General features: G+C 50.5%; 1 protein-coding gene across 5 annotated transcripts in view; it reads right to left on the bottom strand.

The window, feature by feature from the left end:
- The window catches only part of SOX1 (SRY-box transcription factor 1), a 703575-nt gene that overhangs the window by 220498 nt on the left and 456431 nt on the right, over positions 1-26646 (bottom strand). For all 5 annotated transcript variants that reach the window (XR_013520430.1, XR_013520417.1, XR_013520424.1 and 2 more), the window contains one exon: positions 14542-16941. The gene's annotated coding sequence lies outside the window, so the exon portion shown is untranslated. The remainder of the gene's footprint in view (positions 1-14541; positions 16942-26646) is intronic.

The following is a 26646-nucleotide window of genomic DNA, read 5'->3' as shown; positions in this document are numbered from 1 at the left end:
CCAAGGGAGCAGCGCTGGGTGGCAGGTACATGGAGCTCAGGGGCCCTCTTCATCTGCCCATTGGGCTAGTCCAGGGTAACAGGCCCATGGAGCTCAGGGGCCCTCTTCATCTGCCCAAGGGAGCAGCGCTGGGTGGCAGGTACATGGAGCTCAGGGGCCCTCTTCATCTGCCCATTGGGCTAGTCCAGGGTAACAGGCCCACAGAGCTCAGGGGCCCTCTCGATCTGCCCATTGGGCTAGTCCAGGGTAACAGGCCCACGGAGCTCAGGGGCCCTCTCCATCTGCCCACGGGAGCAGTCCAGGGTAACAGGCCCACGGAGCTCAGGGGCCCTCTCCATCTGCCCATGGGAGCAGTCCAGGGTAACAGGCCCACAGAGCTCAGGGGCCCTCTCCATCTGCCCACGGGAGCAGTCCAGGGTAACAGGCCCACGGAGCTCAGGGGCCCTCTCCATCTGCCCACGGGAGCAGTCCAGGGTAACAGGCCCACAGAGCTCAGGGGCCCTCTCCATCTGCCCACGGGAGCAGTCCAGGGTAACAGGCCCATGGAGCTCAGGGGCCCTCTTCATCTGCCTGCGGGAGCCGACCTGGGTGGCAGGTACATGGAGCTCAGGGGTCTTCTCCATCTGCCCGCGGGAGCAGTCCAGGGTAACAGGCCCATGAGGCTCAGGGGCCCTCTCCATCTGCCCACGGGAGCAGTCTAGGGTAACAGGCCCATGGAGCTCAGAGGCCCTCTTCATCTGCCTGCAGGAGCAGCCCTGGGTGGCAGGTACATGGAGCTCAGGGGCTTTCTCCATCTGCCCACAGGAGCAGTCCTGGGTAACAGGCCCACGGAGCTCAGGGGCCCTCCCCATGTGCCCGAGGGAGCAGAAGTGGGTGGCAGGTACTCTGGTTGAAGGAGGACATGCATACACAAACTGCTCTAATTTTTGGATTCTGGTTCTAGAGAGTGATTGGGAAAAATAAGCCTGAATTTCTGTCAGAAAAATATTGAGCTTATAATACATTTTTATATCAATGAAACACAGAATTGTAAAACTTAAAAGCTAGAAAAGATCAAGTCCAACCTTGTTTTGAAAATGAAGAAACCAAGGCCTAGAGAAGTCAAGCAACTTGCCAGAGTTATGCTGTCAAGGAATTAAGCCCCGCCTCCTGAGTCCCCAGCAGGGTTCCCACCGAGAGCACTGCTTCCCAGTGGCCGGCCCTCTGGAGGGGCCGTTTGCTCATGCAGAGTGGACGTCAGCCTGCCCTGTGGCAGACAGATCACAGGTCACCTGGTAAGCACAGAGTGACCTCTGAGACACGCCAGAAAGAGAAAACATCAGCATGAAAACTCCAGTCTCTCCAGAGTCTTTGGATACCATGGACCTGCTGTGCTGGGCTCTGCTCCTGATACTTGCATTAAACAACAGCAACATTTCTTATTCAGGAAAGAAAGTGAAATGGTTTCGTCAGCACCGAGGAGGCAGAAAGAATCCCCCACCCCTACAAGCACCGTTTTGGACTCCACACAGCTCTGCGGGGGCTTCCAGGAAGCTGCTGGGTTCCATGTTTGCTGAACCAGAGAAGCCTGCTTCAGGCTGATTTTAATTCTTTCCAAAAGGCAGAAAATGGCCAGTATCTCAGGGGATTGCTTTCTCAGGAGCTTCCAGACCATCTTGTAATGTGTTCAAGCTGCCATTTTGCCTGCTCCTGACTGCACCCCAGAGAATCTGCAAGACCAGCATCGCCAGTCAGCAGGATAATACCAAAGAAAGTCACGTCTTTCAACGTGCCAGCTTTGAGTCCTTGCCCATTGACTTTAAAGTATCACCTCTAAATATGCTCGGACTTCAGGCACCAGACACAGAACAAATGTTCAAGTCACCTCGTAGGAGCAGATGTGCAGAGGAGCTCCACGCAGCCTCTGCTCCTGTGTCTCCCATTACACACATAAGAATGGGTCGTAAGCCGTCTGCAGTTCTTAGTGCCTCGGTGCTGACCTGACAGCAAAGCAGCAATTTGCTTCTAGAGATGGAGCCATTTATTTTCACTTGGCTTTAATTTTTCTGAAACCTAATTATAAATATTAATATACATTCTTGCCTTGAAGCTTATATTCTAATCGCGGAGCTGAATAAGTGACGAATAATAAAAACAACCCAGCAAATAAAAGACCAATACATTCATAGCTGTTCTGAGAAGAATTAGTGGTGCACACATAATATACATTACAACATTCTTACAAACCAATTTCTACACAGAGGATTATCAGCTGTATTTTCTATAAAACCAAGATTCTGATTCTGTATCAGTCCTGTTCCTGGGGCAGCCTTCAGCAAGCTCATACCTGCGAACCAATGGACATGAAGGAAATGTGCGTCCATCTTGCTTCTCCACGTTGGAAGGGCCACTCAGCCTCGAATCTTCCAGCACACAGGCAGGAGCAACTGTCTCCCGGCCGGAAACCACAGTGAGTCACTTGCTAGGTAAGCTGCATCAGCGCCAGCCAAGGGCTTCTTTTTCCTACCTTTATTACTCTCGAGAAAAAGCATGATGGTACATCCCAACACTTGTAATGCGCATATCCTAAGAGTTTCCCTCCCCAAATTCTCAAACAACACTGTATTCCTAAGGACATGCAATAAGTTACATCTTTCAAAAACTGAAATAGCTCATGGGTTCAAAATTGTTGACGAAGCTGTTGTCTGGTGGAGTGACTTTCCCAGACCACTTCTGTCACCAGCAGCAGAAGCCGGGGGCATTCTTGGAAGGCCCCTCTCATGAAGGGGCACAGCGTTCATCACTTTACCTGGGTCAACAGAGCTGCTACAGACGGGGTGTGGGGTGGCTGTGGGATGGTTCACACCCTGAGGCGTCACCCCTGCTCTCACCCGGCTGTGCGATGCAGGAAGCTCACCGCCAAGCCGTGATGAAAGCAAAATTGAATCCTGCAGTAGCTTCCCAGGTTCAGAACCACATGCTTGCCACTAAGAAAGACCTTCAAAACAGAAGCTTCTCCCTGGCACGTTTGTCTGGTTCCTTCCCTGAAGACCCCATCATGAAGTAAGTCCCAAAGATGTGTGTCCATGAGCAAACTGTAGCTACCCCAGTGCTGCTGCCTCCTGCCTGCCCCCCCTCTTTCGCGAGGTGTTTTCATCGTCCCCTAGATTTCTGCACTTCTCCCGACACACTGTGTCTACTGCATGTCTCAGAAACAGAAACATCCCTGGAGTCCTCTTTCCTTCACCAAACCCCCACTCCACAGTGACTTCCAAAGGACTGGAACAAAAGTTTTCAGGAACAGGAGCAAGTTAGCAGGTGAAGCGTCAGAGATCAATGTGGCATGCAGGACCCATGATGAACAAGCGTACGGTAAGTTTTCAGAAAAAAAATCCTTCATCTTATTAATGTTTTCCCCTCTTTTCTTAACCCTGTTGCATTGTCCTTAATTCTAGCAGAGTTTAATCACCTTTGATGCTTTTGCCCAGAAAGATATTTACCGGCATTCATCTCTGTCACAAATCTTTGAGCAATTAGTCAATGTACAATTAAGGTAAATCCTATCTAGCTCTTTCTGTTTCTACCCATAAGCCATAAATCAAGCAGCTCTACACCCCCTTAATCATCCCCTTCCCTTTTCTCTGCAACTCCTCCCCTTCTCCTGCCTCTTTCTGACTTGGAGGCTTTTCTTAGGAAATTACGAAGACCTGGAGCTAAAGCCGCCCAGGTTCCTGGGCTCCCGATGGCCCTGCTGGGATACCCAAGTGTCCCCGACTGGGCTCTCAGCAGCTGCCAGCCATCTTGCACAGGAGACACATATGGGGCCTTTCACGTCCTCTGCTTTCAGAGCCTTGACACTTGGGGTTGGCAGAGGCAGCAAGTAAAATGACAGGATGCTTGTGCACCGTTTGGGTCACACTTATACTAGAAAAGCCTTCACTGCTTATCCAAAATTCAGGTGGCTAGGCATCCTGTACATTACACGGCACCAGGGGACTCACCCTGCTGCCCGGTGTTCACCGCAGTGTCCCCTGGAAGCAGCCAGGGAGCCTCCCTCCTGTGCAGCAGCCCTCACTGGAGCCACTTTCAGGGGGGCAGTGCCACTCTTCCCAGAGGCCTATGCCCTGCACAGACCAGTGCCCACCCCGTTAGGCTCTTTCTACAGTTTTCTCCTTCCAGGGCATTGAAATAACCCTGTCATCCTTGGCATCATCGATTTTTCACCACATGCCCTGCACAGAGGAGGCCTCTGCTGATGCTGCCACGGACCACCGGAGAATGCCACACAAGGAAGAGGATTCAATTCAGTCTGATGGACAGCTTCCCTGCATCGGGCAGTGAGGTTGCCGGGTGGACAGGGTGGCCTCCTGTGCATGCGGCCGTCACTTCCTGGTCCACGTGGCCAGCACCACCCATCTTGCTCTGTTCTCACTTGGTAACAGGGTCTGTCGTGTCTGAAACTCTGTCTAGCAGCCTCTGCCTTTCCCAAGCTCAAAAGCGGGAAGGCATCTGCCCCCAGGAACAGAATGTTAAGTGGGCCTCTCTGTTGCTGTGGCTTCTAAGATTGGGAGCAACGTTGCATTGCTCGATTTGTATTTCATTATGTTCTCACTTACAATGGATTTTCAACCACGCATTTCCCCTCTCATCAGGGCTCTGCTGAGCAGCTGGCTTTGGAATGCATACATTAAAGAGAGGAGCATCTGGGGGAGGAAGAGAACCAGCATTCTGTCGTGGCCTTCAGGACACTGTGGGCAGGACCAGGCTCAGGCCAGACAGTCACTTGGGTGCAAAATGGCACTGAGGGAAAGAATATCTTAATGCAGTGTTTACATATGTCAATGGAAAAATCTGTGAAAAACAAAATATCAAAATTGGGAATAAAGACAGCATGAGAATTCCTTTCCCTCGAGCTCCCATGTAGCTCAGCACAGCATGGCCGAGGGTCTCTATGGCCACCCCAAGAGGGCTATGGTATTGCTTCAAAGGCACCAGAGAGAGGCTGAGGGTGATGGCCTGAGGGCCAAGCTCCAAGGAACCCCTGGATTGAGACATCCCTGAGGAAGGACCTGTCTGGTCTTCTGGGTGCCGTAAACTGGGCTTTACCCATCTGCTCTCAGGCAACCCAATCTCACAGAGGACAGGAAGACCATGTATGCACTTTCGGTAATTGAGATATTCCTGTCCATGCTCTCCAGGGCACACCCTCACCAAAATTAAGTCATCTTAAAATCGAGTCATGTTATTCGTCAAAGTGTGCTCGGACATGACACTGTCCGCATGGTGGGTGCTGGGCAGTCTGGGGTGCCCGTTCATCTTCCCCCGCCCTCTGGCTCCATCACCCAAAACTCGTTGGAAGCCTCAAGTCTGGTCTTTCATCCCCAGGGTCTAGGCCCCCCAGACCTCTGCCCCTTTGTTATGGGATCACGTATAACCCACTAGAGTGTGTGTCCTTTACACGAGAACAGAGTGTCAACCCACTCTCCCTGCTCGGATGTGAGTGTTTCTTTCATCCTACAAAGATTTTTAGGATACTTTAATGAGTTGATTGAACTGGACACCATCTTGATTTCCCTAAAGTTTTGGGAAAGACCTTGGTCTCATCGTCTACATTTATAAATGGAGAGACTGAGTATACCAACAGACAACAGCCAGGTAGTCAGAAAGATGGAAATCCAACCCACAGCCGCAGCACCTTCTCGGAACCCATCCGTTACCCACAGCACCTGACCCAGGAAGCCAGCCTGCTGCCAACCTGTAGGAACCATGCAGGGAATCCAACAACCATCCCATAACACTCAGGCCCTAGTGTTCAGCACTTGGTTTATAGCTGGCCTTCGTAACTTCTGTCCCTGCCTCTAACTCAGAACTAACAGAGAAAGCCAACACACACCCCTTGCCACCCACACAGGATCCCTGCTTTGAGTCTGCGGCTGCCAGCATCCTCAGGCCAGCAGCCTTCCATGAGGGCACACCCGAACCCTGCCCTCTTCCATTCTGAAGCTTTCCCGATCCTATGTGTGCGTGAGAGACTCTTCCACATGCAGTGATGATGGCTGGCCCCCTGCTACAGCAAGTCAGGGGCCTCTGCTTTTCTCCTCCGGATGGGCTTCCTCTATTTCTACACAACCATGGACTGGAGTAGGTTAGTCTTGAGGAGGTGGTGGAGCTGAACGCTGGAGCCCAGCAGCCTGCCCCCCACACCCTGGACCTAACTTGACGTAGGCACAGTTTATGCATGCTCCCGTCTCAGTGGCTTTCTTGGATGTAAGCAACTTTTTCACTTCTTAAATTACACCATGGCTGAGGCTACCTTCATTCTGCACTTGAAATTAATGTGATTACTTTGCCAGTTTCACTAAATATACAGACATTTCCCAAGTATTTAATGGCTGATGAGGCACTTGAAGGATTTGGAGGTTCAAGGAAACAGTAATAATGCCAACCGCAGGATTTTGGCCGTGCAACGCGCTCCTCCGCATGGCAAGCAGACCCTGCACCATGACACTGCAGGCCCACAACTGGCGTGAGTACAATTCCCACATTTCTGATTCTCTGGGAATAGCAGTGAGGCGTGAATATGCAAATCCACCACATCTGGATATCTTTTATACTGTCCAGCCTCATGTCAAGCTTAATGATGGCATCACTCTGCATGCATAGCAATGAAGCTTAATTCTGCTGCCCTCCCCAGCACCCCAATTCAGAGCCAAATGGAGCTCCAGAGAGAGATGATCAGCCCACTCCCTTCAGATAAGAAAGCCAGTGCCCTGGGGGAACAAAGCTGCGGGTGTCAAAGCTGGGATCAAAGCCCAGCCACGGCCTCTCCGCACAAGAGCATCCCCACTGCAGTCAAAGCATGAGTGACACTTCCCACCACACCTGTTTTCTTCTAATTCCCACTGTAAGATGATTGGCATCCCAAAATCATCAGCCCTTAGAGGGCTTTGCAGAACAGAAGTGTCAGCTCAGAAGTTGACTCTACTTTGGCCACGGGAGTGGCCCTCGGGCACACTTGTCCTTTTGGCTGTCCAAGCTTTGTGCAGCTGTCTTACTAGATGGGAGCATCTGTGTACGAGGTTGGGGAATCTCATTCAGTCCCCGCACCCCCGCTCCCGGTCTCTTGAGTAAACACTGATTTGGAGTAGTCCAGAGTGTTTCCCTAATTCCTCCTCAGTGGGCTCTGAACTCGAACCGTTGTCTACCATGCACTCTGAGACCACCAGGCTCTTTGCCAAGGCTGAGCTTCTCACATTTAATGGCAAGAATTCAGCACTGCCTCAAGCTGAAAGACCACCTACGCTTCTGTGTCCACGCCTTTTGTCTGGGCTCCTAGTTCCTCCAGTCACAAGGACTCTGTAGCCTGACCTCCACTTTTCATCTCACCAGTTCCATGAAACTTCTAGAAGTTCTCCCTGGCTCCTCTTAGCTCTCCCTTAGCACCCTTAGCTCCTCAGAGGTCTGAGTGCTGCTGAAAGTTTCAATTTCTTGGACTGTGGTATTTATCTATCAGCCAAGGTCCAGAGCAAGAGCCACAGAGAACAGGGGGCTTGCCTCAGGAAGTTGCGTGAGGGCATTGGCCCTGTACCTCTAGCTGGCCTGGTAGCTCCCCAACGCCCTCACGCATATTTCAAAGCAATTCTGTGATGCTCTTCTGCAGGCTCCTGATGGGAAGGCTGGTCTGCTGCAAGCTAAGGTGTTGCAGTAAGAGATGGACATTCTGAAACCCTTTTAGCAATCAATGTACCTGGTACCCAGTGGAACACCAAGCTGACGTTCTTGAGAAGATGTGCAATGCCACGGAATGCAGCAGAAACCGTTTTGGCTTTACCTATGAAAACGTCTCCTTGTTAGATGGAGAGACGCTGAACTCCTGTTGGGAACAGTTCATGGCTGTGCAGCACAGCATCTGAAACACCTCGGTGAGAAGACCCAAGAACAAGCGTGCGTGGTGAGAGCATTTCCTGCTTCTATTCTTCCTGCTACACAGGCTTCCTCCCAGGAAGTACAGCAGTCCTGCCAGATGCGAGAAATGGTACCATCAGTAACAAACTCAGGCCCAGCCACGTTCTGTAGAAAGAATGGAAGCAACAAAACCTCACATCTGTACTGAAGAACAGAGCTGCTGATACGCAGGTTTCCCCGGCACCTCTGCCTTGCCACGCTGGTGGTGGCAAAGATTTAACTGGGCTGTGTCTGCTTACAAGTCTTCCTTTTCTTGTTTATTTTACTTGGTGTGTGGTGGCAAACAAATGATATGCATTGTCATTAAGTGATTTACTGGTTTAAAAGCGGATAACAGGATTTTAAGAGCATGCGGGTCAACGGTGAACAGACTAAGAGACAACACTTAAGGCAAACACCAGGCTGATGTTAACCTCCCCGACCTGAAGGCAGGTTTACAGGAAGCAGAACCAAATCTTTGTGCAACATCTATGGAAACAGTTTTCCACACAAAAGGGGCAAACCTAATACTGGAGGGAGAAGACTAGCATAGTTTTGAAAAAGAGGAACTACAGGAATAAGAAGGGTTTTATATACCTGCTCTCTCCATAAAATATAAGGACAACATGGAGTCTCTGAACTTGAGCTGAAGGATGTGATAAGATAAGCAGCCAGTTTTTTTCTAGCAGCTGGAACAATTACAGAAAGAAGGGAATGAGAGAAATACTATCGTAGCAAAGTTTCCAACAGCGTTGGAAAAGTAAAATCACAGACGAAGCTGCAGAACATTGGCTCAATGAAAGAGTGGATGAAAGTAAGGAAAATGAACAAAGACACAAACACCGTGGGAAGGAGGCAGTGGGTTCAGAGGACACGCGGCCAACATTAGCATACAAGGGACTGGGCTTTCTGAAGAAGAGGTTGGAAGATGTGAAAGAGACGCAAGAGTCAAAGTTGTAGCTTAAGAAAACACTTCTAAGCTGAAGTCCTGATTCTTTTTTTATTGTACTTTAGGTTCTGGGGTATGTGTTTCTTTAGTTTGAAATGACACACCATACACCAGGTAAAATAAACAATAAAAGGAAGACTTGTAAGCAGACACAGCCCAGTTAAATCTTTGATTTCCAAGCATAAAAATGTTGACAGGCAACCAAGTAGATGCTTATAAAATATTCAACGGAAAAACCATCAGGCTGGTTTTGATGTGAGGCCTCAACAGAGCAAGGACTATGGGATTCTGAGGGTAAAAAACTGGGGCTAGGAATTCATTGTCTAGCCACATTATTGTTCATGGGGGAATGCAAGAGAAAGACATTCTTACTTAAGAATTCAGAAAGCATATGCCCACATATTGTTCCTGAAAAAATACTCAAAGATATAGATTCACTAATTAAAAGAAGAATCGAAGTAGTGACTCAGGAATGGGAGTGCCATGGTATATAGGACTAGCGTTAATATTTAACCCATTTATGCATAGGATGAAACGCCAGCAACATACGTAGCTATATTCTCCTGAAACAAATTCATAAATTAAATGCAGTACTAATCTTAATTTTCATTACATTTTGGGGGGAGAAAACAACATGCTTCATGACGAAAAGAAAGTAGAAATAGAAATATTTCTTCTAATAAAGACTGACCACATCAAACCAATAGCCAACGCTACAGTTAACTGAGAGTAGTAAAGGCTTTCTGGTCAAGTCAAGGGGAAAACAAGAAGGCCCACACTTCCCAATATTATTTAAAAGAGAATAGAATGTTAGAAAAATATCTACAAAGAAACCCAGAGGAAACAACTGAAACGGAACAAAGGCCAACACATCTATTGTAAAGTGGTTAAAAACATGAATATTTAGTTCATAGATGAGAATGTAAATAGCTTTTTATTGTAGTAAAAAAATCACAAAACTTCACTATTTTTGAGTGTACAGTTCAATGCAAATAGCTTTACCATATGCAAGGAAGCTGGACCACATTTTAATAAGAGAAAAGTGAAGTAAAACTACATAGAAATGAATTTCATTTCTTAGGCAGGTAAAGATCAAGGAAGCATGGTGAGGGTGTGCGGATGTGAGCTGTGTGTCAGGGGCCCCTACAGCCTTTGTAGGAGCAACGTGGCAACTCATGTCAACACTGCAGATGCGACATCCTTCAACTCGGCAACTCCACTTCTAGGCGTTTATTCAGGGATACTCACAGGTGTGAGAAATAACGTTATTTTTCACAGAGGCGTCTGGAATAGTGAAGGATTGGGGAAGAAATGGAGTGTACTCAGAGGGAACTGGTTCAAGGTACCACAGTGAGCAGTCGCTGGAAGCTGAACGGCAGATCCAGACAGCCGGGAGAGACAGCCGCTCGAGACAGCCGCTCATGCCTGTCAACAAGGCAAAGCTGATGACCTACCCTCGTGACTTCTCTCGGAACTCATGCAGCCGACAGTGCAAGTCATCCAGCTAGACTGAAACCTAGAGAGACAGGTGCCTGCCAGAAGAGATGGGCAATAGTGTGGCCTCACCTGGCTTGGACACAGGAGGAGGGTGGGCTGTCCGTTGGTTAGAGACAGGCCAGAGGAATTTAGCCAAGAGTGGGTTAACGTGAGATCGGAAAGCCTGCAGGAGCCACAGGCATGAGGGTGTCTGCAGGGAGCCTCACCTGGACCCTACTCCAGCAAACCCTGTCGCTCCCTGTGAAAGCACAGATAAAAACCCGTTGTGGCTGTAAGAAGGGAAAAGAAAATCCCTCTACCCCTGGGTGAGGGGCAGGAAACCATCTTGGGTCTCAACCATCACAGATTTCCTATTGCCCAGAGGCAGAAAAGTGGCTGAGAAAAGTCTCTCCTCCCAAGACCAGGGAGGCCGTGCCTGCCCAAGGCTGAATCTGCCCCAAGACAACAGAGGTCTTTGGCATCCACCAAGGCCAGCAGGAGCTGTGTGGGAACCACAGCAGGCTACTGTGGGACAGGCAAGCACATGGGGCATGGTGAGAACAAAAAGCCCAAAACTGAGAATGAAGCAAACCTCAAGAAAAGTTATCTGGCAAAGCAGTTCCTCTCCTCTGGTGAAACTTGAGGATTTGAAGCTGGTCGTGCCCGGAAGGCAGCAAGAAATCCCAAACTCAGCTCAACTTCCAGCTAGACGGGCTCAGCCTTCAATGGCCAAGCAGAAAGGACCTGCAGTTTCCCAGGCATGAATATGTACTCAGTATTGCCCCCACATATTGTATCATTTTCAACCAAACATGTAAGAGAAATAAAAAAAGAGAGAGAAATGGGGGGGCTGGGGGAAGGAAGAAGGCAGGGAGGCAGTGCAGGAGGCTTACTGCTAAACATAAAGCAATCATTAGAACCGGATTCAGATATGACCTGAGAGTCAGAACTACCACACACAGAGAGTTTAAATAACTGTGATTAATACTTTAAAACCACTAGTGGGAATGATGAACACTATTCACAGACAGACGTGAAATTTTAGCAGAAATGAAAACTTTAAAAGAGAATTGAAAAATGGCAACAGCTGAAGATCTTAAATACGAGACACAGAAAATAGAATTCTTCCCCAATCCTTCACTATTCCAGACGCCTCTGTGAAAAATAACGTTATTTCTCACACCTGTTTAATATGTTTAAATAAAGATCAAAATATGGGCAAAAGGACAGGTGACATTAAACCTAAAACAATTTTTAAGATAATATAATAATTAAATTGAAAACGTAATTGACAGCATTAAAAACAGATTAGCTCAGCTGAAGAAAATGTTAATGACCTGGAAGAGACAGATGTGAAGACATTATAGAGAAGGCAGCACAGAGAAATAAAAAGACAGAAAATAGGAAAGAAGGCTTAAAAACCAGAGAGGGTATTATTTAGTTGTGGCATACAACTGTCCAGAATCTCGGAAGAAAAATGAAAGAGTAAGACTGGGTCAGAGACAATAAATAGTAGCTGAGATTTTCCATAATTCACGGAAGATAAGACTGCACAGACTGAAGAATACTCACGATTCATAAGCATCATAACGAAGAAAAATGCACACCTAGATACAGCACAGCAAAATAATGCACATAATGAGAGGAAGAGTACGTCTTCAAACATCCAGTGAGAAAGGATAAACTACTTTAAACAAGGAGAAACCAACAGCTGACTCATCAGCAATGGAAACCAGAAAAGGTAGAGTTATATCCTGACAAATGAACAGAAAGTGACTGCTTCAAATCCTATACCCAGCTAAATCATCCTTCAGATGTAGAGGAGGATGAAAGGCACCTGCAGAAAGCCAGAAACGGGGAGTGTGATATTAAGCAGAAGGGTGTGTGATTTCAGCTGTGCGGTCTGAAGTGAAAGATGGTGTGGAGGTGTGAAGCGTGGCAAACCCATGGGGAACCCACGTAAACACTGACTGTATAAAGCAGTAATAATCATGTCTAGTAAGTTAAAAGGAAAACAAGGCTGGATACCGATAAGTGGCAGCGATAGTATAAAAGTCAGGATGAAGGAGACGAATGGAATTGTTCTATTTCTAAAATCACCTACCGATGCTAAATCTATTGACTACCTTCAGACTCTGATATGTTAATTTTCTGTGTTAATAACCACAACTACTAAAGGAATAGAAACACAGTTGATAACTACAATACCAGTAGAGGGAGAAAAATAAAATCAGAGGAAAAAATCCAACAAATCTAAAATAATTCAAGAAAAAACAAACAACCGTGAAGCAGGTGTGCATCGTGTTGTGTGCTGTGATACTGCATGACAGATCATTACAAACTTAGCGCCTTTCAACAGCACACACATATAATCTCGCTCCCTCGGTGGGCCACGAATCTGGAGGTGGGTGGGCTGGGTCCTCCGCTCAGGGTCTCACCAGGCTGTAAGCACAGCAGCTGGGGCTGTGACAGCATGTGAGGCTCAGGACCTCTTCCAAGCTCATGGGTTGCAGTGAGAATTGAGTTCCTTGAGGTTCCAAGATTGAAGTCTAATTTTCTTCTGGCTGGCTGTTGGCTGGGGGCCCCTCTGAGCTCTGGAAGTCTCCAAGTCGAGGCCTCTCAGACAAGGCAGCATGGAGGCTGTAAGATGGTCCTGGGTGATGTGGCGTAATCAAAGTGGCCGCCCGCCTACTGTTCACAGCCCCACCCACACACCAGGGGAGGGAGCTTCACGCTGGGGAGGGAGCTTCACGCTAGGGAGGGAGCGGGAGGACACTTGGAATCCTGCCCGACACAGGTGGAGTAAGTAGAAAGTATAAAATAAGAGGCTAAACACAAATTCAAATATATCCAAAATTGCTATAAAATATCTAATACACCTCATTACCAGATTTAAAAAAGACTGCTCATCTCTATCCGGCTTTCCTTTCCGTGTGATTTGATTTTTCTCATCCATGTAATCCATGTGTACCATACACATCCATGTCTGCCTTGGTCATTTTTCATTGTCGTTCATGATTTCCATATGGTTAAATGGTTTCAAAACAAAAGTCCAACAGTTATGCACCACTGTTTACAAATGCCTCCCTCATCACCCTTTTCTTGCCAATTATTGTCTATTATTATGTATCTTTACATGTACATTATTTAGCTTTGTTCCCTCATGAGAAATTTCTGAGACTGGAATTAGAGCATCAAAGGTTATCATCATTTTGGTGACTCTGGAAACACAGTGAGCTTCCCCTCTGAGAGTGTCCACACCCTCAGTACCGAGTAGAAGTATCGAGCGTATTGGGTATACCCACTTTTACCCCAAAACAATTGCTTTATACTTTTAAACATGATTTTATCAACTGAACAAGAATGCACAGAACTAGAAAAATTATAGCCAGATCTGGAGACATAGGAGGCTTTGCTTCTCACCTTTGACTTTGGAAGTTTGCCATCGTGAAAGCTTAAGAGAACCCACCCTCAGCCCCACTGTCCGTCTCCTGAAGTCTGAGGCTATACTGGGGACTTCTCACCCTTGTCCCCGGCCCGAGGAAGCCGAGCAGGAGCCCGGGGTGGGGGGCGGGGGTAGTGCCTGCAGCAGGGGAGCCAACGGGAACCAAGGGGACCCCCACACCACAGCCATCTTCTGTTCCAGATGGAACGTGTAAGGCCCGTCCACATCCCTTCCCCCATCATTTCAGATGCTGTTTTCCCCAAGGTGGCAGTGGCTATTCATGGGGACCCTATACCTTCTGACCCTCGTTCTTTCCCAGATCCAGGAAAAGCCAGTTTATTTAAGCCGTGTACTCTAAACTGAAATGCTTTCTAAAACAAACTGGATCCCATTTATAACATTCTTCTTTCTTATGACTCAATTTGTCCTAATACTGTTGGTTTGTTTCCCAGAGCCCTGTGCTCTCTAAATCATGAAACAAATAGGCGAGATTCCTCTCTATCAATTAGACTCATGAACCCAAGTGAATTTGCCATGCATCCAGGCCTCCTCACCTGAGCAATTAGGAGATTGGAAGGAACAGAAAATGGCAGCAACTTTCTGTGAGTTCTGGAGACAAAACCCCCATCCCGAGGGAGCACAAGACAATCGTCGTCATGGAAGCAGATGCCCCACAGAACCATCCACCTGGGTGCATCCTGAAGAGGCCCTTTCCGCAGCAGAGGCAGGAAGCCTGCGTACACCTTACCTTTCGAAGATCCCTGCAGGGTGGGCTTGCGGGCACCTGTGAATCCTCAGCCGCAGAAAAACTTCTTCTCAGACAGATTCCCTCTCCTCTTCTCAGAGACGATGGCAATTTGTAATCCAAGCCCAAAAAAACCTTTGCTGGTATGCGGATCCTGGCTAATTGCTCTTGGGCTGAAAGTTTGATAAGAAGCTGGCAAGTTTCAGCTGCGAGGTGGCTGGGGCTTCAGGAAATAGGCCCACTGCCCCAGGCTGTCTGGGAGAGCTTCTTTATTCATCTCTTGTTCTTCTGGATTTTAGTAGGAGAGAAAAGGCAGCTCCAGGTTCAAAGGACCTCAGAAGCATTCACAGCACTGGCCTCCCCTCCGGGAGTGCAGTTCAGTGGCCTGGGCGATGAAGCTTCCCTAGCCTCAGACCTGAGAAATCAGTGTTGACTGTGGGAGAAAAAATTGATTTAAAAATTTGGTAAATAATTATTCCCCCAAACTCAGGGCTACGTGGAGAGTTGGCGGAAGAAAGGAAAAGGCGTGGCTATGGGGGGCGCGCAGCACAGACCACGTGCTCAGCACAGGCCTCCGCGTCCTCACATTGTGCGGTCACCTTAGAAACGTCACACTGGGCAGTGGTGCACACATTTGGTGATGTTCGTTGCTTGGAATAACTGTTTTATGCAAACAGGCCTTGATGCATGTGATACAGTGAGTTCCAAAGTAGTGTGTTTAGTTTTTCCTTTTGAGATAGAGTCTCACTCTGTAGCCCAGGCTGGAGAGCAGTGGTGCGATCTCTGCTCACTGCAACCTCCTCTGCCTCTGCCTCAGCCTCCCAATTAGCTGGGACTACAGGCATGCACCATCACGCCCAGCTAACTTTTCTATTTTAGTAGAGACAGGGTTTCGTCATACTGGCCAGGCTGGTCTTGAACTCCTGGCCTCATGTGATCCACCCTCCTCAGCCTCCCAAAGTGCTAGGATAACAAGTGTGAGCCACCACACCTGGCCCCAACTCAGCGTATTTCTCATGCCCTCCTGGTCACTCCCCATGGACAGTCCAGATTCCAGAAATGTCAGAGCGTTACAGCAGGACCCTGTCTGCTAAGTCTGTGTGTATCTGTGCCCGGAAACTTCCCATGGGCCCTGGCTCAGGGCAGCATGCGCTGCCTCTAGGTGAGAGGCTTCTGCCCCAGGGCAGTGAGCTCCTCCACCAGCACAAGCCCTGGCTCAGGCCGGCACCTGTGGCGTCCAGGTGAGGGCTTCTCTCCCAGGGCAGTGAGCTCCCCACCTGCACAAGCCCTGGTCTTTTCCACAGAGCCTCTCGCTTTTCAGGGCATTTTGGAATTTCTCTTCTGCCTGCTGCTCCAGGGTCGGTGACAGGTTTTGCTTTTCAGGAGGCTAGAAATCAGCCTTGTGAGAGAACATCTTGTTTAGGAAAGGTGCATCTAATATCTAATAAGCGCCTTGTAAATACATTATGTTGTTCTCAAAGATTAGGCATTTGCTGTGAAGAGTTTCAGTCTGGCGTTCATCGTACACCAGGTCCGACTTACTTCACTTCGCTAAGCAGGCAGGCCTGCCGGCCCATCCCGTCCCCATGGACCGCCCATCCGGTGAACTAGATTCACTGATCCCCAGGCACGGGGATGGGTGCTGGTGCCTGAGCTGCTGCGTGGTGGCTGCACGATGCTTCACAGCTCTCAGGACATGTGGATGGCCGGGCCCAGCGAGTCCCAGGCCATGTCTTCCCCTCCTCCCTCCCACACAGGGGAAGAGCCTCAACTCCTTGCCTGGATGAACCCTTTGATTTGCTTTTGTTCTGTGCAGAGGAAACTTTCCAGGCAGGGTCTTGATCAGTTTTCATTTCCTCTTACGTTCATCGATAAACAAGTAAAGACAAAAGAAAAACTCCCAGAAGTGTCTGGGAGCAGAAAGGCAGAAATGGCGAGCCAGCCATGTGGTCTTGCAAGTGTGGTCTTGGGGCTGTCTGAGGTGCAGGTCCCAGCGTGGTGAGCTTGGAGTGGAAAAGAGAGCCATCAGGGTGCGACGAGGGTGCAAAGGCCACTCAGACAACCAGCCTAACTCCAGCAGCGGGAGGGACCAGCATGCATCGGATACAAAAGACCAGAAATCCCCACAAAATCAGTACAAGATGCAGTCCACTCTGGCATTCAAGGCAGGAGATGTCCTCAGGTGTCTTAGGCGCTGATTCCCAGCACCTGCAACAGGTGTGTGCTCTGGAGGTCAGAGGCAGATGCAGAGGAAAGGCCTTGGGTTCCTGAAGCCTGGGCCTGGGCCTCCTGGATTCCCCCCAGCCCCGCACAGCCTTGAAGATGGTGCGACACTGGACCTGCAGTCGGGCCAGCTCAGGACACTCCAGCCGCGGTCAGGCTGTGCTGTGGCGATGGCAGGGCCTGCAGAGAAAACACCAAAGGGGCTGAGAGTGAAAAAGTCATTTTGGTGGCAAGTTCACCTAGCTCTTCTTTAACAAGAGGTGGAGTTACTAATGACACTTTAATCCCATGGAGGAGAGGCCTCACCCATGGAGTAAGAAGGCCATTTCTTCAGGTATGATGATTCATAAGCAAACATACATTCAAGGCACTAATGAACACACACTTCTGAAGCTGTCAGAGCAGCCGAGCCTCTCATCAGAACTTCACCACTATTAGAAACAAAAGTCAAGCCACACAACTTTATATTAAATAAATGGTATTTTTAAAAAAAGGTCATAAACATTCAGAAAGTATTACCTCCTGGTTATATTAGAGCATTTTACTACAATCTGTGGTCTTGAGATTATTTATTTGTTTTTTGAGACAGGATCTCACTATATTGCCCAGGCTGGAGGGCAGTGGTAAAATCTCTGCTCAGGGCAACCTTTGCCTCCCAGGCTCAGACAATCCTCCTAAGTAACGGGACAACACCTGGCTAGTTTTTGTATTCTTTGCAGGACGGGCTTCACCAAGCTGCCCATGCTGGTATGGGGGTTACTTTGAGTCATGCTGTCTGGAAGGCTGACTGCTGCACAGTGGCAGCTACTGTGTGACTCTTCGAAGCTCCAAGTTCAGTGGCACACTTCAGGATTTTCTGAAGGCTGCAGTAAATCTGCCTCCGGGAGCATTTACACCAGAGAAATTGGCAAACACTGTACATCAGCAACCCCACTCCCTGAGCTGGATTTTTTTTTTTTCTGGAGTGCAATGGCACAGTCTCAGCTCACTGCAACCTCCACCTCCAGGGTTCAAGAGATCCTTCTGCCTTGGCCTCCCAAGTAGCTGGGACTACAGGTGTGTACCACCATGCCTGGCTAGTTTTTGTATTTTAGTAGAAATGGGATTTCACCATGTTGGCCAGGATTGTCTCGATCTCTTGATCTTGTGATCTACCTGCCTCAGACTCCCAAAGTGCTAGGATTATTGGCATGAGCCACCACATCCGGCCCCTGGGCTGGATTTTAAATATTTCCCAGCACAGCAGTAGTTTAAGCCCAACTAGGAGGGCAGTGAGACCAGAGGAAAGCAGTGGAGAGAAAAGCTGAGGGCTCAGTGCACCAGAGGGCTGTGTGTCCTGGCCTTTGGAGGACTCTGTTCCTGCATCTTCCTGGTGCCCTATTCCTGTGCCTGTGTCCCACCCCTGTGGCCTTTTTTGCCTCCACTCCCTCATTCTCCCCACACAGCTTGAACACCATAGGGAATCTGGGATTGTGCTCTTCCCGCTAACCTCCACGTCTCCTGCTCTTCCCGCTAACCTCCACGTCTCCTGCTCTTCCCGCTAACCTCCACGTCTCCTGCTCTTCCCGCTAACCTCCACGTCTCCTGCTCTTCCCGCTAACCTCCACGTCTCCTGCTCTTCCCGCTAACCTCCACGTCTCCTGCTCTTCCCGCTAACCTCCACGTCTCCTGCTCTTCCCGCTAACCTCCACGTCTCCTGCTCTTCCCGCTAACCTCCACGTCTCCTGCTCTTCCCGGTAACTTCCACGTCTTCTGCTCTTTCTGCTAACCTCCACGTCTCCTGCTCTTCCCGCTAACCTCCACGTCTCCTGCTCTTCCCGCTAACCTCCACGTCTCCTGCTCTTCCCGCTAACCTCCACGTCTCCTGCTCTTCCCGGTAACTTCCACGTCTTCTGCTCTTTCTGCTAACCTCCACGTCTCCTGCTCTTCCCGCTAACCTCCACGTCTCCTGCTCTTCCCGGTAACCTCCACGTCTTCTGCTCTTCCCGCTAACCTCCACGTCTCCTGCTCTTCCCGGTAACCTCCACGTCTTCTGCTCTTCCCGCTAACCTCCACGTCTCCTGCTCTTCCCGGTAACCTCCATGTCTTCTGCTCTTTCTGCTAACCTCCACGTCTTCTCTCTCAGGTCATTTTTATCAGTGCTGGAAGCACCTGGTGGATCCTGCCTGGACGCCGATGTAGCACAACCCTCCTCTACGTGTGTGGTGCACACCTGTGTGAGACAGGTTGTCCTTTGGGACTTGGCCACAGAGCAAGTGTAAGGATGGCTTCTCTCTTGAAAGCAGCCTCTCCGGGCAGCACACTCATTACTCCTGGGGAGCCATTTTCCTGTGACCACTTCCATTACAGGTCAACCCCTCCCTCGTCCTTCTTTTAACCAATAGGAAAATTTCATGTCCTGTTAGGAAGGCCAGCCACCTCTCCAGTGCATGGTGCCGTGTGGTCACTGATTCACCTAGAGGGTGTCACTGCAGACATGTTCACACAGCCCATTCCTATGCTTTCTCCCGTAATTCCCACACAGACTCGACTGCGGTGCTTCTGAGGCTCCCTCTCAGAGGGTTGTGAATGCTCACCTATTTCCATCTTCATTCTGGGGAGTGCCTCATGTGCCATTCCAAATATCCATTTCCCTTTTTTCTAAACATCCATTTCCTTTTTTTAAAAAATATCCATTTCCCTTCCAAATACCCTTTCCCCTTTATCTAAAATGAACGAAACCACAATTTTTCACTGAGCACATTGCTGCAACATTTCCTGGTCTCCCTTGCAACTATATGTGACCATGTGACCAGGTATTTTCCAGTGAGGTATAAGCAAAAGTTGTGTGTTGCATGAGGCCTCAGAGCAGTCTCTTGAAAAGGGAAGGAGTATGCCACTGTTCTCATCCCCTCCATCCTGCTGCTGGGAACATGACTTGATGGCTGGAGTATCAGCAGCCCTTCTGGACCAGGAGAGTAAGAGCTACCCTGCCCCCGCACTCCCCAGGAATAGTAAAGCAGAAATCAGGGAAGGTTTTATTCCTGTAGACTATCTACACCAGCTATAGTTCAGTTCTTTCTTCTCCTTATTTTTTAGGTGATCACCCTAATCATAACGGGTAAGTGCTTTTCCCAATGAGTGCCTGATTAGTCCCTTTCCCAAAGGCTGTTTGGCTCAGTCTTTTATTAAATTCACAGCAATTTCCATGTCTCTCCAGGACAAATCAGAGTTGCCCTAACCCATGTCATCTTCTCACCAAATACGCATCATTACTTTTGATTCTTTGGTTAGTGCTGTTTTTCCCACTGTGGTTCACATGACTGTTCCCCTAGGAGAAGCCAGGGAGAGTGAAGTGCAGGTGGGAGAGCTCCTCCCTTCCACTTAGTCTTTCCCTGTCCTCTCCGCAGAGGGTCTCGGGGCCTTTTCCCTCCTGTCCTCTTCCCTGACTCCCAGGCCTGATAGAGGACACTCTCTTTCAGCTCCCATCAAAGGTCTGCATTGTTAAACCTCACTGGGGAGTGCTGGTTGTGACAGTGAAAAGCTCCAGAATTGAACCGAGAGATTCATCGTCTAAATTTAGAAATAGGCTCTCTATATTTAGTTCAGATCTCAAATAGGAAAATGTTCAGCCTGAAGATTCACAGATTTGCTCTGCCCTTGAATCAGGACAGAAACATCAGGTACTCTGTCTTCAGCAAGCGCCTGCTAGGCGTGGAAGCGCCCTGGACACGGCCGGCGAGGCCTCTGCCTTAGGTGGGCCTGAGGTTCGGCAGTGGACGGCAATAACAAAACAGCAGCAATAACAGCAATTAACCCTCGCGGAAGTGAGGCTGCTTCGGGCACCTGGCACGCTCTGTAGGCCTGATGCCACTCAAACCTCACGTTGACACTGTGTCCTGCAGTTATGTAAATCGTTCCATCTTACAGATGTGCAGAGAGGTTAAGAACCTTAGCAAGGCCATGCAGTCACAGGGCGGGGCCAGGGCATGAACCAGAGCCCTCTCTCTGAGACCTGCTGCCTGGCTGCCTGCCTTTGGACAAATCTCTGATCTCCCAGGACGTGTATTTAGCAGATCCTCATTATTCACGAGTTCTGCATTTGTGAATTCACCTGCCAACTAAAACGACTCGTGGTCATTTGCAGAGGTGGGCAGACTGGAGAGGAACTTGAGCTATGTATGCCCCTCCCACTGACGGAGAGCCAGGGCACTGCCACCCCATTTCAGCGCTTGCTGTAAACAGGGCCATTCCAAGGCCTCCTTAGCGCCCAGCTTTCCACACTTGGTGCTTTTCCCTGATGATGTGGCTGTTTGGAATGGCCCTGTGCCTGGTGCCGTGTGGTGTCCTGAGCAGGAGAGGCTGGGGGGCCTTAGAGGAGCTTCATTCAGGAGGCAGCCATGGTGCTGCTGGGTGCGGGGTCAGTGTTAATGAATCAACAGTACATTGAATAAGGTGTCTTTAAGTCAGGTTCTATGGCCATTGGCTCACCAGAGGCCTGCAGGAACCTAAACCCGGATTTCCTTTGGAGAAATGGCTTGAGACCTGCTAATGCAGTGTCTGTGGGTCCTTACAGACCGTAACTACTGCGAAAGAGGAATTGGCTGCGCCTGACACTGCCTCCCAGTGCCTACTTTCAGGTCTATTTGCTTCTCACCAGCGCTGCCGCAGCGTGGGACAGTCATGGGGGTGCAGCGGCTCCTTCTGCAGGGAGCATGAGGACCGGGGAATGCCCTCGCCTTCTAGCCACGCTGGGAGCTGGGACTCAGGTCCCCAGATCCTTCTAACTCGTCCCTCCTGGGACAGGGAATAAAGAGGCCTCTGACAGCTGAGCAGGGTGAAGACAGGGCTCCTAGGGAGGCCTTGTGATTCTGATTGATTTGGGGACTTCCTGAGATGGGAGGGGGTAAGTCAGGAAATAAGTTTTCAAGCCAATGGAGAGCAAAGCCTCCTCTCCAGAGCAAGACGCAGGAAGGAGGAATTGAGGTGAGCTCCACGCAGTGCTGTTCCAGAGCTGTGACCCACCCGCTTCCAAGGACGTAAGAGACACGGGTGCTGGGAGCACAGAGGCGATGATCGGTGACGTGTCCTGGTGGACAAGGCCCCATGTCCACCCACTCCGTGGCTTTAGACACCATCACAGCTGAATCACACCTCCCACAGTTCACACACTGAAGGCCCAAGCCCCACACTTCGGAATGTCAGTGTTCGGAGATAGGGTCTTAAAGAGATAACTCATGAAAAACGAGGGCATGAGGGCGGGCCCTAAGTCAATCCAGCTTATTCCCTTATGAGAAGATTAGGACACAGGCATGCACAGAGGGACGGCGGGTGGAACCCCCGGGGGAAGACAGCGTCCACACGTCGGGGAGAAAGGCCTTGGGAGAAACCGGCCCTGCCCACACCCGGACCTCAGACCCCCGGCCTCCAGCATCAGGACCCTATTCTGTGTGCTAGGCAGCCCTAGAGGCTCCCGGCACTGATGACACCAGATCAACAGCTCAAGCCATGGCTGCTGTGTTGTCTTTCTAATGACCACTAGAGACAGGCCCCATCCCTTGTTCCCTAAGGACCACTGGAAAATCCCCCCATCCCCTAATGACTGCTGGAGATGTCCCCCGTCCCCTAACAACCACCAGAGATGTCCCCCGTCCCCTGTCCCCTAACCACCCACGGAAAGCCTCCTCACAACTGCTGCAGATGTCCCCCCAAGTGTCCAACGGCACCTTCACTTCAGCACAGCCAGAGCAGAGCTCCAGATCCTAGAGGACTCCTGATTCCCTCAAGAACCCTGCTTCTCCGCTCCGTGTCCTATGTGCCACTAGAAATGCACATACATAACGTGTGTCAACTGTCGAGTCATTTAACAAAGTGAAACTGAAGCCTCTTCATCCTCGTGCTATTCCCAATGCTCAGAGCCACTTATCTTCCTGCCCCTCCTGCTCTGGCATGGATTTCCCAGGACTGGCAGGCGATGCCCTCAGTGGGAAGCTGGGGAAGGAGGAGGAAAGAGGCTGCAGGAGGAGGCAACGAGGGGCTTGGCCAGGATGAACTGCCCCCAGCGCTGGCCTGGCTGCAGCCCTGTCCATCCTGACTCCCCAGGCAGCACTGGGCATGTACATTAGCCTCAGGTATGATCCCACTTTGTCTTGGCACCACAGACCCCTAGAAGCATAGGAGGTCTCATCTGGCTCCAAACAGCAGGATGCCCTCAACTCCTACCGAGTGCACTCAGGACCTCCAGGGTAGCTGAGAGCCTCCATGTGGATCGGTCCCACAGAGTCCACAACTGGGCCTCCAGGGCAGCTGAGGGCCTCCATGTGGATCAGTCCCACAGAGTCCACAACAGGGCCTCCAGAGCAGCTGAAAGCCTGCATGTGAATCAGCCCCATGGTGTCTACACCGGGGCCTCCAGGGCAGCTGAAAGCCTCCACGTGGATCAGCCCACAGTGTCCACACCGGGGCCTCTGGGAAGCTGAGAGCCTCCATGTGGATCAGTCCCACAGAGTCCACAACGGAGCCTCCAGGGCAGCTGAGAGCCTCCATGTGGATCAGTCCCACAGAGTCCACAACGGGGCCTCCAGAGCAGCTGAAAGCCTGCATGTGAATCAGCCCCATGGTGTCTACACCGGGGCCTCCAGGGCAGCTAAAAGCCTCCACGTGGATCAGCCCACAGTGTCCACACCAGGGCCTCCGGGCAGCTGAGAGCCTCCACGTGGATCAGTCCCACAGTGTCCATTCCGGGGCCTCCGGGCAGCTGAGAGCCTCCATGTGGATCAGTCCCACAGAGTCCACAACGGGGCCTCCAGAGCAGCTGAAAGCCTGCATGTGAATCAGCCCCATGGTGTCTACACTGGGGCCTCCAGGGCAGCTGAGAGCCTCCATGTGGATCAGTCCCACAGAGTCCACAACGGGGCCTCCAGAGCAGCTGAAAGCCTGCATGTGAATCAGCCCCATGGTGTCTACACTGGGGCCTCCAGGGCAGCTGAGAGCCTCCACGTGGATCAGCCCACAGTGTTCACACCGGGGCCTCCAAGGCAGCGGCAGGGCTGTGTCCACCCCTTTCCTCCAGCCGCAGCCCACAGTGACACAACATGCTTCCGCCTGCACAGCCTTTAGAGAACCCCAGAGAAGTGCCCCAGGAACCCCTTATCTAGATCTACCACCAACACTCATGGGAGTGCCCTAGGGGGCTCCTGCTTCAGAAGACACATTGAGTGCCCTCCCTCCACCAAGCGGGGGACAAAGGGAGTCTCCAGGCTGCAGCCGCATCACTCATGCTCTGTAGTACCTTCAATGTCTCACCTACAAATATAAGTAACACATAATGTACATGCCATGTTGACATAAATATACACAGAGTAAGTTATAGAAATCTCAATAGTAACAATGCCTCATATCCCCTGTACGTTCCATGGGAAGAGAGACTGGGGTGGTCAGCACTGTCCCCCACTGCCGTGACACTTCCCAGCACCTGCTCTCTGGCAGGAGCGCCACGCAGCCCTGTGTTCCGTCCATGCAGGAAGTGGCCAGCACCTCACCCACCTTGCCTTCTGTCCCCTTGGCCATGCCTCCCGCTCCAGCCTTGCATGTGGATGGCATGGAGGCACTGGCAATGCCACAGCCCTCTCATGGCCATTAGGTGACTCAGAAGATTTGCAGGGCCAGGGCCGCCATGCTGTCCAGACACCAGCGCTGCAGCCTCAGGATTTCTGGTGGGTGAGAAAAACACACGTGTGTGTGCACCACGCTCAGCTCTGCTGTTCCTGTGGCTGAGTCCGTGCTGACTGGCACAGCGGGCACTCCGGTTTCTCGTAGCACTTTTCACTGTTAACGGGATGAGTGGAAACACTGAGTTACGTGAAGCCTTCACTGCCGGCGTCTCAACACCTTTATGGAATTTTCTTAAATCTCCAAGGGGATAAACTAGGCTGTATTTCCTATTCATGTTTGGTCACATAATTTACCATCACAACTCCCCTGCCCTGATCCTGGTGGTTTAGGAAATTGCTGCCTTAATTTAAAAACAAGCCTGGGCTTTGAGAAGACACGGAGATAGGAAAAGCTTCTTTGAAGTGTGTCTGCTTTTGGTGAAAGGGACAGGGACTTCAGATCCACATTCTGCCCTTCCCAGCCGTGTGACATGGTGAAATTAGCTAAGTCTCCAGACTCAGTTCTGTGACTAATGTGGGAGTGGTAAGACACCCTCACAAGATACATGGTGGTCAGGTACAGTGGTTCACACCTGTAATCCCAGCACTTTGGGACATGAGATAGAAGGATCGCTTGATCTCAGGAGTTTGAGACCAGACTGGGCAACATAGGGAGGCCTTGTCTCTATAATAAAAACAAAAAATAATCCAGGCATGGTGGATTAATCGGAGGCTGAGGTGGGAGAGTCCCTGGAGCTCAGGAGGCCGAGGCTGCGGCAAGCTGTGACCACACCACTGCACTCCAGCCTGGGGGACAGAGCAAGACTGTCTCATAAAAGCCCCAAATAACAACAACAATGAATCAGGTGCATGGGCTAAGGACCCTGTGTGTGTCAGGCACTAGGAGGCGCGAGTTCTAGTTCCTCTCCATCTGGATGCCCTAGTGTCCCCCTCCGCTCTCCGAAGCTGCTCTCTCTGGGTGCCCTTGTGCCCCCCATCTGTTCTCCAAAGCTGCTCTCTCTGGGTGTCCTTGTGCTCCCGTCCGCTCTACAAAGCTGCTCTCCCTGCGTGTCCTTGTTCCCCTGTCTGCTCTACAAAGCCACTCTGCCTAGGTGCCCTCATGCCCCCATCTGTTCTCCAAAGCTGCTCTCCCTGGATGCCCTTGTATCCCCCGTTTGCCGTCCAAAGCTGCTCTCCCTGGGTGCCCTTGTGCCCTCTGCCCTCCAAAGCTGCTCGTTCTCTGGGGGCAATTCGAGAATCTCCACTGTACTTCCCCGAGCCTCAGTTTCTTCCATGTAAAATGCAGAGGTTTGCTTGTGGTTTGTTCAGCTGGCATTTTGGGCAGAGTTGGCCCCAGATCACAAGCCCTTCAGCATCCTTGATTCCACCGACTGTGTGCCAGGAGTCATGCCCTCTGTGCCCTCCACCCCCAGTCCCAGATGCCCCCAGGAGGCACAGAGTCACCCTCGAAGGAAAACTCTGGCCGAGATGGTCTCCGCGGCCCCTCTCCATCAAAGCCACTCCATCCCTCCACGCCGCTGTGCTAGAGTTGAGTGTCTGACACAGGATGTGATGAAGCACACACAGCTCCACAGAGCCACGGAAGCCTGTGGCATCCCCGCCGGCCACTGGCCTTGGCTTCTGGCTATTTTTTCCCGTGCTCGGATAAGGAGCCTGAGGCTTTGTGATGGTTCGCTGTAGAGCAGTGAGCTGTGCTGAACTGGTGCTTTTCTTCCAGGTATTGACCTATTTGTCTGGAGTCATTCTGTCCCCTGACTCATCCCAGCCCTGGGGAGGCCAATGGCCCCTCTCTGCCACCCCCATGTCTGCTGGCCACAGCCTCACCTGGGAGGAAGACTGTGGCCATTTCAAGGACAAGATAATTACAGGACCAGGAGCCTATCAGTGAAGCAGGAGGAGACTGGAGAAACGCCTTCATCCTAGAGCAAGTTAGATTCTCTGGGCACTCTGTGTGGCCCCAGCCCCCAGTGAACAGAAGGCCTTGCACCTTGCTAATAATTCCCAGAAATCCTCCCTACTCACCCCCTTCCTGGGCTGAGTTCAACACCCATGGTGGCGTCCGCTCGATCTGCTCTCTGCTAATGGAAAGTGGAGTGTGGGAAGTGAAGATGTTTTTTAAAACACGTTTTTCAGGTAGGGTTGCTATTGATTAACCTCTTGTTGAGTCTCAGCCTTTCTCCCTAGACCCGAGTTGTGTGACTAATACCTGGATACATTGTGTGGCCTCGTTAGT

Source organism: Callithrix jacchus, chromosome 1 (genome assembly GCF_049354715.1).
Source record: "Callithrix jacchus isolate 240 chromosome 1, calJac240_pri, whole genome shotgun sequence".
Classification (NCBI taxonomy): domain Eukaryota; kingdom Metazoa; phylum Chordata; class Mammalia; order Primates; family Cebidae; genus Callithrix; species Callithrix jacchus.
Note: the sequence above shows the minus strand (reverse complement) of the source record. Positions and strands in the feature narration are given on the sequence as shown.